Source organism: Pectinophora gossypiella, chromosome 8, assembly GCF_024362695.1.
Source record: "Pectinophora gossypiella chromosome 8, ilPecGoss1.1, whole genome shotgun sequence".
In the NCBI taxonomy this organism is placed as follows: domain Eukaryota; kingdom Metazoa; phylum Arthropoda; class Insecta; order Lepidoptera; family Gelechiidae; genus Pectinophora; species Pectinophora gossypiella.
The window spans coordinates 12497379-12512328 of record NC_065411.1 but is presented as its reverse complement, the minus strand read 5'-3'; positions in this window follow the sequence as shown (position 1 = coordinate 12512328).

Sequence of the window (14950 nt, the reverse complement as noted above, 5' to 3'; positions counted from 1 at the left end):
TATAATCTTACAACGGGTATAAGTACAACATGTAAAGGTATTTGTTCCAAGTAGAGATAAATAAATAATAATTATTATTAGCCTGTATGATCCCCAATTACATTGTGCTGGGTAGTAAAGTGCAACGTCAAAAAACTATAGACCAAAATCCCTGTGTGGAAGTTGGAACCGAACCAATTGCTAGAGTAGAAAAAACTAAAAATCTGGGCTTACTAATGGACAGTGAACTACTCTACACTGAACATATCAACCTTAAAATTCGAAATGCTTTCTATAGACTAAAGGTATTATATGGAATTAGGAAGTACTTAACAGAAAAGGTTAGATTTACTCTTGTTGAGTCGTTGATTCTATCACATTTTAATTATTGTGATACAGTATACGGACCAAGGCTTCCAGAATATACTAAAAAAGCAATTCAGAGAGTACAAAATGCTTGTATGCGTTTTTGCTGCGTAATCCCGAAACGAGCGCATATCACACCTTATTTAAATAATAAGAATATTCTTAATATGCAGTCGAGAAGACAATTACATTTGGCTCTTTCAGTACGGAAACTTATCGAGTTCGAAATTCCAAAATACCTATATGAAAAGCTGAAATGGGTACGGGATGTTCAAACGCGAAGCCTGAGACGCCACCGAGAGACTAGTCTGGTAGTCCCAAAGTATAGAACGGTTAACTTCAGAGGAGGTTTCAAATTCGCCGCTACAAAAATATGGAATGACCTACCGCCTCCGCTACGGGAACCTATGTCTCTACCCTTATTTAAAAAACGTGCGCGGGAGCACTTTCTGTCTAAACAAAAAGTAAATAATTAAAAACCTCGACCTCCAGGTTATGTGCCTACCTACTTACTGATGGCTATGTCTCCTTAAAAATGTATGATTAGATTTTTTTTTTTTTCTCCTTATTTTAATTCTAGTGTATGTATTTTGTCACAACGATAATTATTCCATGTTTTGATGTTACAAACCTAATAATAAGACAGCAGAGTGCCCTTAATGATGTTTGTACTTACTTTCCGCATGTATTGGTATTATTATTGGTGTTTTGGTTGCTTTTTATTATTTTGTCGTCGTTTATTGTACTTTATCAGTATCCTATAGATTATCGGCCTTCACCAACACAGGTGCAGGCTGAAAACCAGCGTCGAGATATTTCATCTCGGCATATGCTGAGCTTGTTACCTTTTGTGATGGAAACTTTATTTTATAATTGTGTTATGTAAACCTGTGTATCACAATAAACATTATTTTATTTTTTTTATTTTTTTTATCCCACTGCTGGGCAGGTACCACAGGACGGACACCGTAGACGTGGTAGACCCCGGAAACGATGGCGCGATGATCTCGACGGTTATCGAAAAGACTGGATAGAGCTCGCACAGAACTGGGATACTTGGAAAGATATGGGGGAGGCCTTTGCTCAGATAAATAAATAATTATATTTAAATACAGATTAAATCGTAATAATAAATAATGAATGATATTTTGCGTACGTGACTTCAACGCAACTTTAATTCATGCCAATTAATTGAGCCTATGTATTTCTTTTCGACTATTAATTATAAATCGTAGGCACTGTAATTATACTCCAGCTGTATTCAGCCATTTATTACTCTGATATTTTATAACTACTGTTTGTTTTCTAAACAAGTAATAATTATAGATGGAATTGCTTAGAGTCTCAACATTGTAAAAATAAGAATCCTGATGAGTTTAAACCTAATGTGGAGATATACATAATATTCATAACAGGAGGACCCCGTACAAGTACGTAGAGGTGCCTATGAGTGTAATTGACACCGTAATAAATACTGAGGGGGATGATTCCGACCATGATTCTGAGTCGATATCAAGTCTTATTTTTTCGTGTTTCATAAAAATATTATTAAATTAAAGACAAAAAAAAAATATTATAAAAAATATATAAGTCATAAATAAATATTATAAATAAATAAATATTATAATTCATAAAAATTTTCGTGTTATTTTATATTATTTTCAGTTCCATACTTTGCAATATAGGCCATTTATGTTCTGCAGATAAACCGGGATTAACAGACAAGTAATTCTTGAAAATTTCTTAGAAATTTGGAAAAAGCTTGAAGTCAAAATTGTCTATAAAAAATAATTGACTGAATGGTAGAAGACAATCCATTTGATGGAATATTTAATCCTGACTGAATCTACCTGATTCCCCCGAGTTTTGGCATCGGCCCACTTTTCTGACAGCTGAGTTCGTGCCCGAGGACGCGGGCACAGTGTAAAAAGAACAGCAGGTACATTACATACATGTGTCTGGGTATCTCACACACATAACCCGTGAACGCTCTACTAGGTATATCTAATTATAGTGTTACAGGCTACTTGTGTGAAGAAAGATGGTGACTGTCAGAAATAAATGGAAGAAGAATACATACAGGAGGAGTATTTTTTCATCTTCTTCGTGTCAGTCACTTACCATCCACGCGCAGGACATTTTGTCTGATATCAGTTCTGAGAGCTGTCAGTGGTAGGGTATACCATATGACTACATGTATGTATACCTATAGTACACCACTCGGAATACTCTTGTTTCATGTAAGGTCACTCCAGCGAACTGTGGTAAACCAATTTCATTAAATAAATTATTTAAATACATAGCCTCCTTCATAGCTAACGCTAACACTACGTATTCCCCCTCACAAGACGAAATTGCAGTTTTCTGTTTTTGTGACTTCCAGGATATAGTACTTACACCACTCGGAATACTACTGTTTCATATCTCATTAACAGTATGGTTTTCACATGCGCACGAAAGGCAGACTTCCTGTGGTAAAGCGTCATTTTTACCTAGTCACTCTTCCTAAGAACTAGAGCGAATAGGCATTTACTGGGTAACCTTAGGCCATACCTTTGATTACGATCAGGTGAGATTGTCAAACGCGAAAATGTAAGCTTTTTTATACAATCAAAAAGAGCCAAATAGTTTAACGCTATCTTGTTGAAGCTGCATTCTACTTCATAACTCGCCCGAGAAGAAAGCGGTACGATTGTGTACGGTCACAAGCATTAATATGTATACACTTTGGTACCATGTCACATTAACTTTTTTGACAAATTGAAGTGTAAGTCTCACTAAATGTCAAATATGTTAGCGCGACAGAGTCCTAAAGTGGGTACATTATATTGCTCATGACTGTACATCTCTACTCAGGCACTCATATAAAGTGTACCTACTGTTATAGTTTTACTAGGACCCGCCCGTGAGCTGCGGCCTGTACAGATAAGTCAGCAATTTATACCCTTTATCTCAAATTTATCTGCACTGTGTAGGTTCTGAGGTTGCGTTGCCAGGTTCTAGGTTCGTAGTTCATTTTCCAGTGCAATGCGGTTATTGAACTATAGTTCATAAAGTATTTTATTTAGGTAAGAATTAAAATATAGGTAAACAAAATTTAACATAGCATCACGCTTGTATCGCTAAAGGGGTAGACAGAGGTGTATAATAGTATCATTTTATATACCCACTATTCGCCAGCTATGTTTAGGACCAAATTATGAAGAGGTTGGTATTGTTTCTTCACAATAAAATACGGCGAATCCACTTGAATAAATTTAATTGCGAAAGAGCACAAGTATACATATATCAGTGTCGCAGAGAGAAGAGAGTTTTTACGGCCGAGTTGACATACAGTCATGAGAAATATAATGTACCCACTTTAGGACTCTGTCGCACTAACATATTTGACATTTAGTGAGACTTACAGTTCAATTTGTCAAAACAGTTAATGTGACAAGGTACCAAAGTGTATACATATTAATGCTCGTGACCGTACATAAAAAATATAATTTCCAGTCCCATGTAATATCGGGCATAAGATTACACCTATTTTCCGTTGGGGTAGGTAGAGACCACGGAATTCCACTTACTACAATCCTGACATTCAAGTTTCCCTTCTTCGACTCTCATCAAAGTCTTATGTTTGCTCGCCAGTTTAGAGTACTGTTGACCTGTAGGGAAAGATGTTCTTGGATGAATCATTTACTTTAAAATTCGTTCAAAATTGTGAAAAGACAATTAAACACACACTGTAACAAAAACACATATAAGTATATTTGTTTTTCCTTAGCCTGTATTGTCCCACTGCTCCTCTCAAAACACATTAATTAATGTAGGTCAGCTAAATAAAACAATTACATTACGAAGGTTTTATCCGCCTAAAGCTACTGCATCTTCTCACAACCTGTATAGCCGGGGAAAAGAAGCTACAAGAAAAACGTCAGCATAGGGCCCTAGACGTTCTTTAAACAAATATATAAAATACTATTACTTATACAATTTAGTAAATTGGGCTGCCTAATATCGGATCACAGACATATAATCCCATGCATTAATATCTTCTAGATGCTATACTACTTATAATTATGATAAAAAAAAATACCACATTGAGTAATATGCGGCGAGAAACGGTGCAAAATATTTTACTTTATTTTAAGATTGTATAGCAACTCATTCGCGACAGCTGGGTTGCGATCGCGGCTTCGGATGATGTAGGTCTTCATACATCTAAAATTCTCATTTTAAATACGAAATCTTATTTTTGTTAAAAAATAACTTGGCGGGTAAGCTTGGTAGGCTTATAAACTGTCTCTCGACCACTGACTAATCAGTGGTCGAGAGACAGTTTGAAAGCATTTTTAGAGTAATGGAGTATATAAGTACCTACCTAAGTACTTTAGTGTCTTTCTGTTAGATCAACATGATAGGTAGTGAGCCGTGTCGAAGTGTATAATGGGCGAGCAAACCGTGTTAGTAAAACCTGTAATGGGCTGGTTATCCCTTCGCGGGTTGGAAGGTTAGATAGGCAGTCGCTTGTGTAAAAAACGGAACCTGTCAAATCTTCAGGCAAGATAAGCGGACCTTGTAAACAATGGGATAATGCTAGGGAGATGATGAAGCGGTGTTAGTAAGAGGTGAGGTGTGAGTACTTAGTTCATCTTGCGATGCATGTATCTTTGCCTACTTCAATTGGGATATAGTCGTGAGCTATGTTGTTTAGAGTTGCTATTAAAATTACCTGAACGCCTAGCCAAAATGCAATTTTATTACGTTACGCTGTATTCAAATATTCTCTCTTTGTTTTAATTAATAATTAATAAAATTAAAAGAGGTGGTTCGTTTATAATATGCCTCGGAGCCACTATGTGGGACCCACTGGCTTCACGTAAAGGATCCATGGTCACTATTTTACTTTCTAAATATTAAAAAATATATACAACACTATTTATTTTCGAATTATTAATAAATTATTTATTATTAATTTCACCGCAAGTTACAAAAAAGTCGTCAAATAACGTTAACTTAGAACCCACTCCGTGACAAACTTGGCCCAAAAGTGCCCATGACACTAGCAGCGTTACCGCGCTGGATTGCCACGGACAATCTCTGAGCCAAGTAAGACCCGGAGCGGCGGTCAAAGCCTTGCTCTCTAAGGCGACGGCCCACGTCCTTAACGAATTGCTTCGCAGATTAATAAATTGAATAAAGTAGTATGGAGTGGGAACCCAATTATTTTTGTATGTAAGTACAAGAATGGTATGTTATATATATTCAAAAAAGGAAGTGAACAAAGCTCTTCAAGGTCGGCAAAACATAGGCAATACCCGGGTTGTTGCAAATGTTGGCGGCGGTGACCACTTACCATTACCACTTAATGGCTTTTATGACTTGACGTTTACAGCAATTATATGGGAATGCACAGAAGGAAATCACTGAACACATCAAGGCAACAGAGTCCCTGGTTATTAATACGGAACGGCTTGAGTCTCTGGTGCACGACCGAAACCTGGAGCTGGAAACACTCCGCGCCAAAACAAGCAGCGAGTCTAGCGAGGATTTGCAGCGCGGGGGGTTGGTCGTAATTTCTGGAGCCTCACCGTCCACTAGCGCCGCATGTACCACGCTGCGCGAGACCGCTCCGCGAGGTACCGCGCCCCGTAGGGCTGCGAGACGCAGAGCCGCGCCGCCCAGTGCTGCGTCGCCTATTGCTGCGCCGGCCAGGGCTGCATCGCGTAGGGCTGCGACACGCAGAGCCGCACCGCCCATCGCCGCGTCGCCTATTGCTGCGCCGGCCAGGACTGCATCGCGTAGGGCTGCGACACGCAGAGCCGCGCCGCCCAGTGCCGCGTCGCCTAGTGCTGCGCCGGCAAGGGCCACATCGCGTAGGGTTGCGACACGCAGAGCCGCGCCGCGTATTGCCGCGTTGCCTAGTGCTGCGCCGGCAAGGGTCACACCGCGAAGAGCTGCGAAACGCGGTGCCGTGCTCCCCGACGGTGCGCCGCTGTCCGCAGTGATGTGCGACACCGCACCGCCCAACAACGAGCCGCCGTGGTGGCTCCCTTATTTTTATCAGAAATAGTTTAAAATATAAAGAACGCAAAGATATTACTGGACTTTCGATAGAGGGCACTATGGAGATTTCATGTATAGAAACAGAGAAACATATTGTTGTGGCCGTATACAGACCCCCATACAGTGCTAACTTCACAGTTTTTGAATCAGTGATGGAAAATGTAATGAAGGTCATATCCAAAAGTAATAAATCTATTATAGTGTGTGGAGATTTTAACGTTGATTTATATGAAGTAGATTCAATTACAACTAGATTTCTAAGTTTGTTTACATCTTTTAACCTTGTTAATATATTTATGGAGCCAACTAGAATTACAGAAACAACTGCCTCATGTTTAGATAACATTTTTTGCAATTGTGATTTCCAAGATAACAGTATCCTTAACTGTTTTAAGTCTGATCACAGTGGGCAGTTGGTTAGTTTTCCAGTACTTAAAAATGTGCAAAAAAATAAATTTAGTACTCGACCCATCACTGATAATCGGATAGAGAAATATCGAAATAGTCTTATTAGTAACTTACCTTGTCCAAACTTTGATACAGACAATCCTGACGATTTTTACAGGGATTTCTTCACTATTATCCATAAAGAATTTGAAAATAATTTTCCTCAAAAGGTAGTTACCAACAGTCAATCATTCAAGTTCAGTGACTGGGCTACCGTAGGCATTCGCAAAAGTAGAAATACTCTTTATTCTTTATATGAGGAAAAAACGTATACACACGCTGATAGTTTCAAAAGCTACGTCAAAAATTATTCTAAAATATTTCGAAGAGTGTGTTATACAGCCAAACAGATGCATATTAGTAGTAAAATAAAGACCGCGGATAATAAAATAAAGGCAGTTTGGCAAGTAATAAATAGTGAAACAAAGGCTTCTAAACCGCGTGAATTAGAATACAATATAGAATCGGGCACTGGGTTAGTAAAACAAGATAAAGATGTAGCTGAAGTTTTTGATAAATTCTTCACGAACATCCCTGTAAAAACTACAGAATCTCTCAGGTCCTCTCCTGTTCAAGCTGATATATTATTAAAAAGTAATGTTACTGCTTGCACTGAATTATTTGATTTTAAACGCGTTGATCCGAGTAGTATTGTTAAAGTATTCAAACAGCTGAAACTTAAAACCTCGAAAGATTTATGGGGATTGTCTGTCAAATTGATGAGCTCTGTTATTGATATCTTAGCACCATATCTAGCTTACATCTTTAATATGAGTGTTGAAAATGGCACTTTTCCAAATTTAATGAAAATCAGTAAAGTTATACCTCTTTTTAAATCGGGCACAAAATCAGACCCCACGAATTATAGACCGGTTTCTATTCTACCAGTACTTAGTAAAATTTTCGAGAAAATTATTCTCGACCAACTGCTATGTCATTTTAATTTAAATAACTTACTCCACAGCCAGCAGTTTGGTTTTACTAAGGGTCGGTCTACAACAGACGCGAGTGTGACATTTGTTCGACACATTTTCGATGCTTGGGAGAAGTCGCAGAATGCCGTAGGAGTATTCTGTGACTTATCTAAGGCGTTCGACTGCGTGGATCACGAGACCTTGCTTTTGAAATTGAGGCACTATGGACTAAATAATGGAGCTCTCAGTTTGTTAAATTCATATCTAGGTGGTAGGATACAAAAGGTACAAATCAATAGTACAACTTCTTCGGGCTCTCATGTTCAAATGGGAGTTCCTCAAGGATCCATTTTGGGTCCGTTTCTTTTTTTAGTGTACATAAATGATTTACCTTATGTAGTACAGAACCAAGCTGACATTGTGCTGTTCGCGGATGACACTTCTCTTATATTTAAAATCGACAGAAAGTTAGAGGAATTTGACGAAGCAAACAGCGCTGTGTCGCAGGTTCTAAGTTGGTTTACAGTAAATAACCTAGTTCTAAATGCTAAGAAAACGAAGTGTGTTAAATTTGTTCTACCAAACGTAAAGAAAGTAAATAATAACATTAAAATTAACGACGAGAAACTAGATTTTGTTGAACACACAGTTTTCTTAGGAATTACTGTAGATTCAAAACTTCAATGGGGCCCACATATTGTATCACTAGCGGGCAAGCTAAGTTCAGCAGCATATGCCGTCAGAAGGATCCGACAGCTCACAGATGTACCCACTGCTAGACTTGTCTACTTCAGCTACTTCCACAGCATAATGTCTTACGGTATTTTGCTGTGGGGTCGAGCCGCTGATGTAGAAACTATTTTCATCATTCAAAAAAGAGCAGTTCGCGCTATTTATAAGCTGCGTTGTCGGGACTCTTTGAGGGAGCTGTTTAAAGAAATAAATATACTGACGGTCGCAAGTCAATATATATATGAAAACATTATGTATGTACGTAAAAACTTATCTCTCCTTCCGAGAAACTGTGAAAGGCATACTTGTAAGTATGCCTATGAGTATGTAAGTATACTTGTAAGTATATACAAGAAATAAACATAAAATTGCTATTCAAAATTCTAGATTAAGTAAATTAAATTCATCTTTTTTGGGGTTATGTATACGTTTTTACAATAAAATACCAGATAATATTTTAAATTTGTCAGAAAATAAATTTAAAGCTCACGTGAAGCTCACTTTATGTAAAAAAGCTTATTATAAGATTAATGACTACCTAAATGATAAAAATGTCTGGTATTGAATGTGTTCCTCTAGTTATTAAATAACTTGTAATGTATATCCTCATTGGTTTTTAAAAGATGTGTTGCTGTTGCAGTTTCTTGTCATTTCTTCTCCTCAGCCATAACACCTTGCGAAATGACGTAAATTCAAAAATGTTACATTGACCTTCAACAAGTTTATCCATGATAATTACGTTGAATAAATGATTCTGATTTCTGATTTCTGAATGAATATTTTCAACAACAATGATATTTAAAATTGACAAATGTTTATAATGTGACAAATTTAATTATTAGGTACTTACTTAATTCCTTGATGCTCAATACTGACATTATTTGTAATATTGTACGTCCGACATGGACATGCTGTTGAGACAATTTTATAATGTTTGACACCTGCATGTATGTACCTACACAGCTTCTCAATAAATGTTTCTTGTTATGGTTGGTTGCACCTATTGCTTGTCGTCCAAATCACATAAAAAATAATTTTGAGCTCTAGCCGCGAATGAAACAGATAATTTTATAATAAATTAACGCTGCCACTTCCGATATTGGATATTAACGTGGCCCAGTTATCATGGCCTCTCAGCTTTCAAGAGGCAGTTTATTTGAATTGAATTTTGTTAATTTGGCATTTTCAAATATACTTCTTTGAGGAAAAAATTATAAACAATTTGCAAGATAATTATAATATAATAATTATATTTAACATTTTAAAATATTCTTTTTTGAAGAAGAAATAATAAACAATATGGAAGATAATTATAACATAAGTAATAAATATATTATTTAATTACACACATATATAACACACATATATATACACACATATATAACAAAAGAGTAGTGAGTGAAGAGTTCGTACAGGACCGGGAAAAGAAGAATCGAGGGAAAGCCGTTGTCCAGAGGTGAGATCGTTAGGCTAAATAAGATAAGTTAAAGCCATAAGACAAAGGTTGTTGATAGGGCTGGCAGAGCAAGACCTATGAGGATGTACATTGACTAAATCTGAGATGTCCTAAGAAAAGGTTTAGTATGATTTACTTTAAACCGGCGTGCGTGTATGAAACGATTGAGTGTAGGAAGCGAGACCTTCCAACCCGTGAAGGGAAAACCAGCCCACTAAGTACGCATTTCTCGGGAATGTAAGTTTCCTCACGTTGTTTTCTTTCACCGCTAAGCACGTGATAATCGTTTATGACCAAAAATATTAATTTGAAAACAAATTTTAAAATCATTGGTTTAGGCTCGTGCTGGGATTTCAACCTGCGACCTCATTGTGAGCGTTAAACGTTCTTCCAACTGGTAGCCCAGTTGGCCCACGGTTCTGTTTTTCACAAAATTGGAGATGTCTTTAGAAATTTTTTAGTACGATCTACTCTGAATCTGGCCTGCGTGTATGAAACGATTGATGAATGTGGAGGAAGCAAGAGAAGTTTGTCAGGATGGAAGCAAATGGAAGTTCATAATCTCCGCTTACCGCAGTTGGAGATAGGCGTGATTGACACTACCGGTGGTGCCATCGGGTAGTGTCAAGGGTCCGCGGGGTGAGTATTTAAGGAGATAAAGCAAATGTACCTAAAACTTTATATACAACTGAAATGCTTTCGTTAATACCTATTTACAAGGACAAAGATACGTAATATATAATTTAATTTACAAAGGTATCAATTAGCGACTTTATGAGTATGTCCCACGGAAAGACGTTCAAACGTAATATTTCACGCAATGAAAATACACGAAATGTAATTTTTGATACTGGAATAGTTCCTTGTGTTATCAAAACAATATGTCACAGAATGAGCCACAATTTATGCGTTTAACTTCATATTAACTTGAAGTTGTTGCCAAGAGTTTTGTGGAATTTTATTAACTTTGTAAGTACGAGTGGAATACAGATTTAGAAATGCTATTTCTTTGCGGGTCTCATATCAGCAAGATCGCGAATAACGTATGATGCATGCAATTTGTTCGTATTTCTGCGTAAAAATGTTTCAAACTCAGGCGATCTACGCTAGTAGCAAACTGCTACGCCGTAGCAAGTTGTTACAATGTAGTAATGCATCAAAATTATAATCATACCATCATCATCTCCCTAGCATTATCCCGTTTTTCACAGGGTCCGCTTATCTGACCTTAAAATTTGACAGGTCCGGTTTTTTACAGAAGCAACTGCCTGTCTGACCTTCCAACCCGTGAAGGGAAAACCAGCCCAAAACAGGTTAGATCACATACCTCCGAAAATGCATTTCTCGGGAATGTGGGTTTCTTCACGATGTTTTCCTTCACCGCTGAGCACGTGATAATCATTTATGATCTAAACATGAATTCGACAACAAATTCTACAATCATTGGCTTAGGCCAGTGTAAGATTATAATCGTAACTAGTTTTGAATTATTTATTATGTTGACATAACTCGCTTGTATCTTCGAAGTTGTAGACAAAGATATGTAGTATATGTAAACACGGTATTCTAGTATATTAACTTGCAGCCCTCACATAAAATAAATAAGTTTAGGAGTGTGAAAATAATACATAATTTTATTGCAAAATTGTTATGTCTAAATAAATAATTTTGAAGAAAAGCCTTGAATTATAGACAATATATCGTGCACATGTTATTTAAACCTTAACCTCCTCAAACTTATCTAAAGGCAACCAGTACAAGTATTTTGAAAGTACTTATAAATCAGTAAAGTTTTATAACTTATCATTATTAAGCTATAAATATTCACATAGACATATTATTTAATGAAACATGTTACCAACACATAAAAGCGTTTATCGAGGTATCGATCTACGGGTATATTGTTTTTATTAGGCACTAGACTCGTTGTGATGTGTTATGACTAATAACAATAGTAAGAAAGCTAATAGATATTAGTGTATTGGAGCGGCTCTCGCGCGGCTGCTGGCAAACAATCCTATATTAATTTAGAGATTGTTCGACCGAGCAAAATTGTTCTGTTTACCTCTTTCTGTAGTTGTTATGAGAGCCAGGGAGGAAATAGGGAGTTAATATTTAAATCGTTATTTTATAACAACATAAGATAGCAGGTTTAGGTTGTTTGGAGGGAGACCTGTGCTTAGCTGTGGGCCGTATATGCTATGTTCATCATACATCTCATACGTGTGTTTCAGACATATCACGACTATCATTGTCGCAGAGTCATACATTTTTTCATGGCTGTGCAAGCCAGTTCTGGAGCGGAAAATTCTACCGCACACTCTGCAGGAGAAAGGCAGTTGGAATGTTGTCGACTTGGTGTCGTTTCTTTCACCTACTCGTCAGAGACTGGAACCAGGTGTTTTCGTGAGTTTGACGCCCACCGAGCACACGCTTTCTCTACATATCTCCATCACCGGCGAGTTTCTCCCATGCCACGTGGTCGATGCCAAAAGAGCCCATGTCTCTTTTAGCGCAAGCACAGTAACAATTAGATAACGTCACACACACATAAATATTTATTTAAAATTCTAATTATTTCGGTCATCTGCAAGTTCTTGATCACTATCAAGATTGACTAAAACTACCTAAACTAAACAATGGTAATTTATGCAAGTGGGAACAATAATAATAGTTCTGAAAGTATTTTTCCCGTAATACTAATCTAACAACTTAATAGCATACTATTTACCACTTGTTCTTTTAGAGTTGTTTTTGTAAAAACCTTTGTATTTGTACAATTGTAAAAGCAAGACTTGTTATTATTTTGAATAAGAATAAAAATGTTCGTAACTCAGCATTTTAAACGAATAAGAAATTATTGCTTTCGTATGAATGCAAAACTTAGAAGAGAATGGAAGGCCGTAATTTGAATATTTGTATGCTTTTGCATAATCCTTACGATATTTTATCGTAGATATTTTGAAAATAGAATGACATTGACTAGAAAAGCTTGTGAAATAGGCAGGTATATGTAATTTTTTTTGTATATGAGAAAAACCTTGCGATAAAAAATAACTAATTAATAATGACTATTAAATAAAACTATTTACTTATATAGTTCATTGTACACGCCCAGGTAGGGTTTCACTTTTAATGCATATATTATTATTAGAGAAGTGCAGAATTGCATAACAATAAAATCCGCATGCAAATCTATTTAGTTATTATCCAAATTAGCCATAACAAACAGAGAAAACATGTTTTTAAAGTTTATATTGAAAGTAGAATATAGAACGTGCAATAAGAGATACGAGTAACAAAAGGTCTTGTTTCTATTTTTTCTGCTGACCTGTGGAGGTTAACCATTCTATTGACCTAAATTTTCTGGAAAATAGCTCCTATCCAATGCATGTAACGGGTAACCCGCAAGGTAAAGCGCAAAGCCACCAGGCCAGTCAATGCTGTGTATTAACGGAAGCACAACCGTTGCAATGCGACTGACATTTACCTTGCCGTGTCTGACAGAACCAGAAATTGACATTTGCTGCTCTGTGGAGGAATGTTGTATTACTGGATTTTATTTCGCAACACACCGTGTTGCTGTAAACTTTTCATTTCCCATTGAGACCACGGAATATAACTCGCAACGACCATACACACCACTTTAGCTGGTGGTTTAATACCTAGTGGTGTAAAGTTTTTTTTTATAAGTACTTAAGTAGTAAATGGTGTCTTTTATCAACATTTATGTCGTCAATTAACAGCTTCCGAGGTCTAGTGGTTAGAGCGTTAGGCTCACGATCTGGGGGTCCGGGTTCTTGTCGATATCACTTTGTGAGACTGTCATTTGTTTGGTAATTACTTTTCAGGCTTGAATCACTCTTGAGATTGTCAGAAAAAGTAAGATGATTCCGTGCTTCGGAGTACACGTTAAGCCGTTGGTCCCGGCTATTAGCCGTAAAAACACCTCCACCACTTGGAGCAGCGTGGTGGGGTATGCTCCATTACCCCTCCGGTTGATTGAGGGGAGGCTTGTGCCCAGCAGTGAGACGTATATTATCAATTATCCAATACATTGTTTGTAGTAATGTTTTGTAACAATACATGTTTAAATTAATTAAATAACACCAGTATTCGATATAAATGCGAAAGTAACTCTGTCGGTTTGCAAATTCACGCTTAAACGACTGAACCGATTTGGGTGAAATTTTGTGTGGACGTGTGGGAAGGATATAGGAGGTCTTTTTATCTCAGAAATCACCCCCTGAGGGGATGCAGAAGGGATGGAACAACCTTGCCGCGCGGTACAAAAGTCCACGCGGACGAAATCGTGCTGGTGAAGATTATAAATATTTTTTTGACGTGACTTATTGTAGATTTTACTATTTGGCCGGATATATTTATTTTAAAACAACGGAATTATAGGTATATCGATCAACCATTCCGATTCCGTGTCTGTAGATGTTTCTGTCCAGACTAATGAAAGGGGCGATTGGAAAGATTGGCTCGTCTCGGATAAGGTATCGAATATGATGGATGGTGCAGCATTGTGGCTCGCCTCATCTCCTGGTCTTATCGGACCGCCTAACTAAGTGCTGACTCAGCAACCACTTTCATTACTTTTGCCAGCTCCATAGATTGCTGTTGTGATAAACATATCATTGTTTTGTTTTTGCTTATTATTTATGTGTTCCCGTTTTTATAGATAAGTCAAAGGTGTTTGTTTAATCTGTTGTGGTAAGTAAGTACAGATTGGAAAATGTAACATTAAATTATGACAATTAATTACGGCCTCCGTGGTCCAGTGTCTGAGCGTTGCCTCACGATCCGTAGGTCCCGGGTTCGAATCGCGGTGGGGACATATCACTAAAATCACTTTGTGATCCCTAGTTTGCTTAAGACATTACAGGCTGATCACCTGATTGTCCAAAAGTAAGATGATCCGTGCTTCGGAAGGCACGTTAAGCCGTTGGTTCCGGTTACTACTTACTGCTATAAGTAAGTAGTCGTTACATGAGGC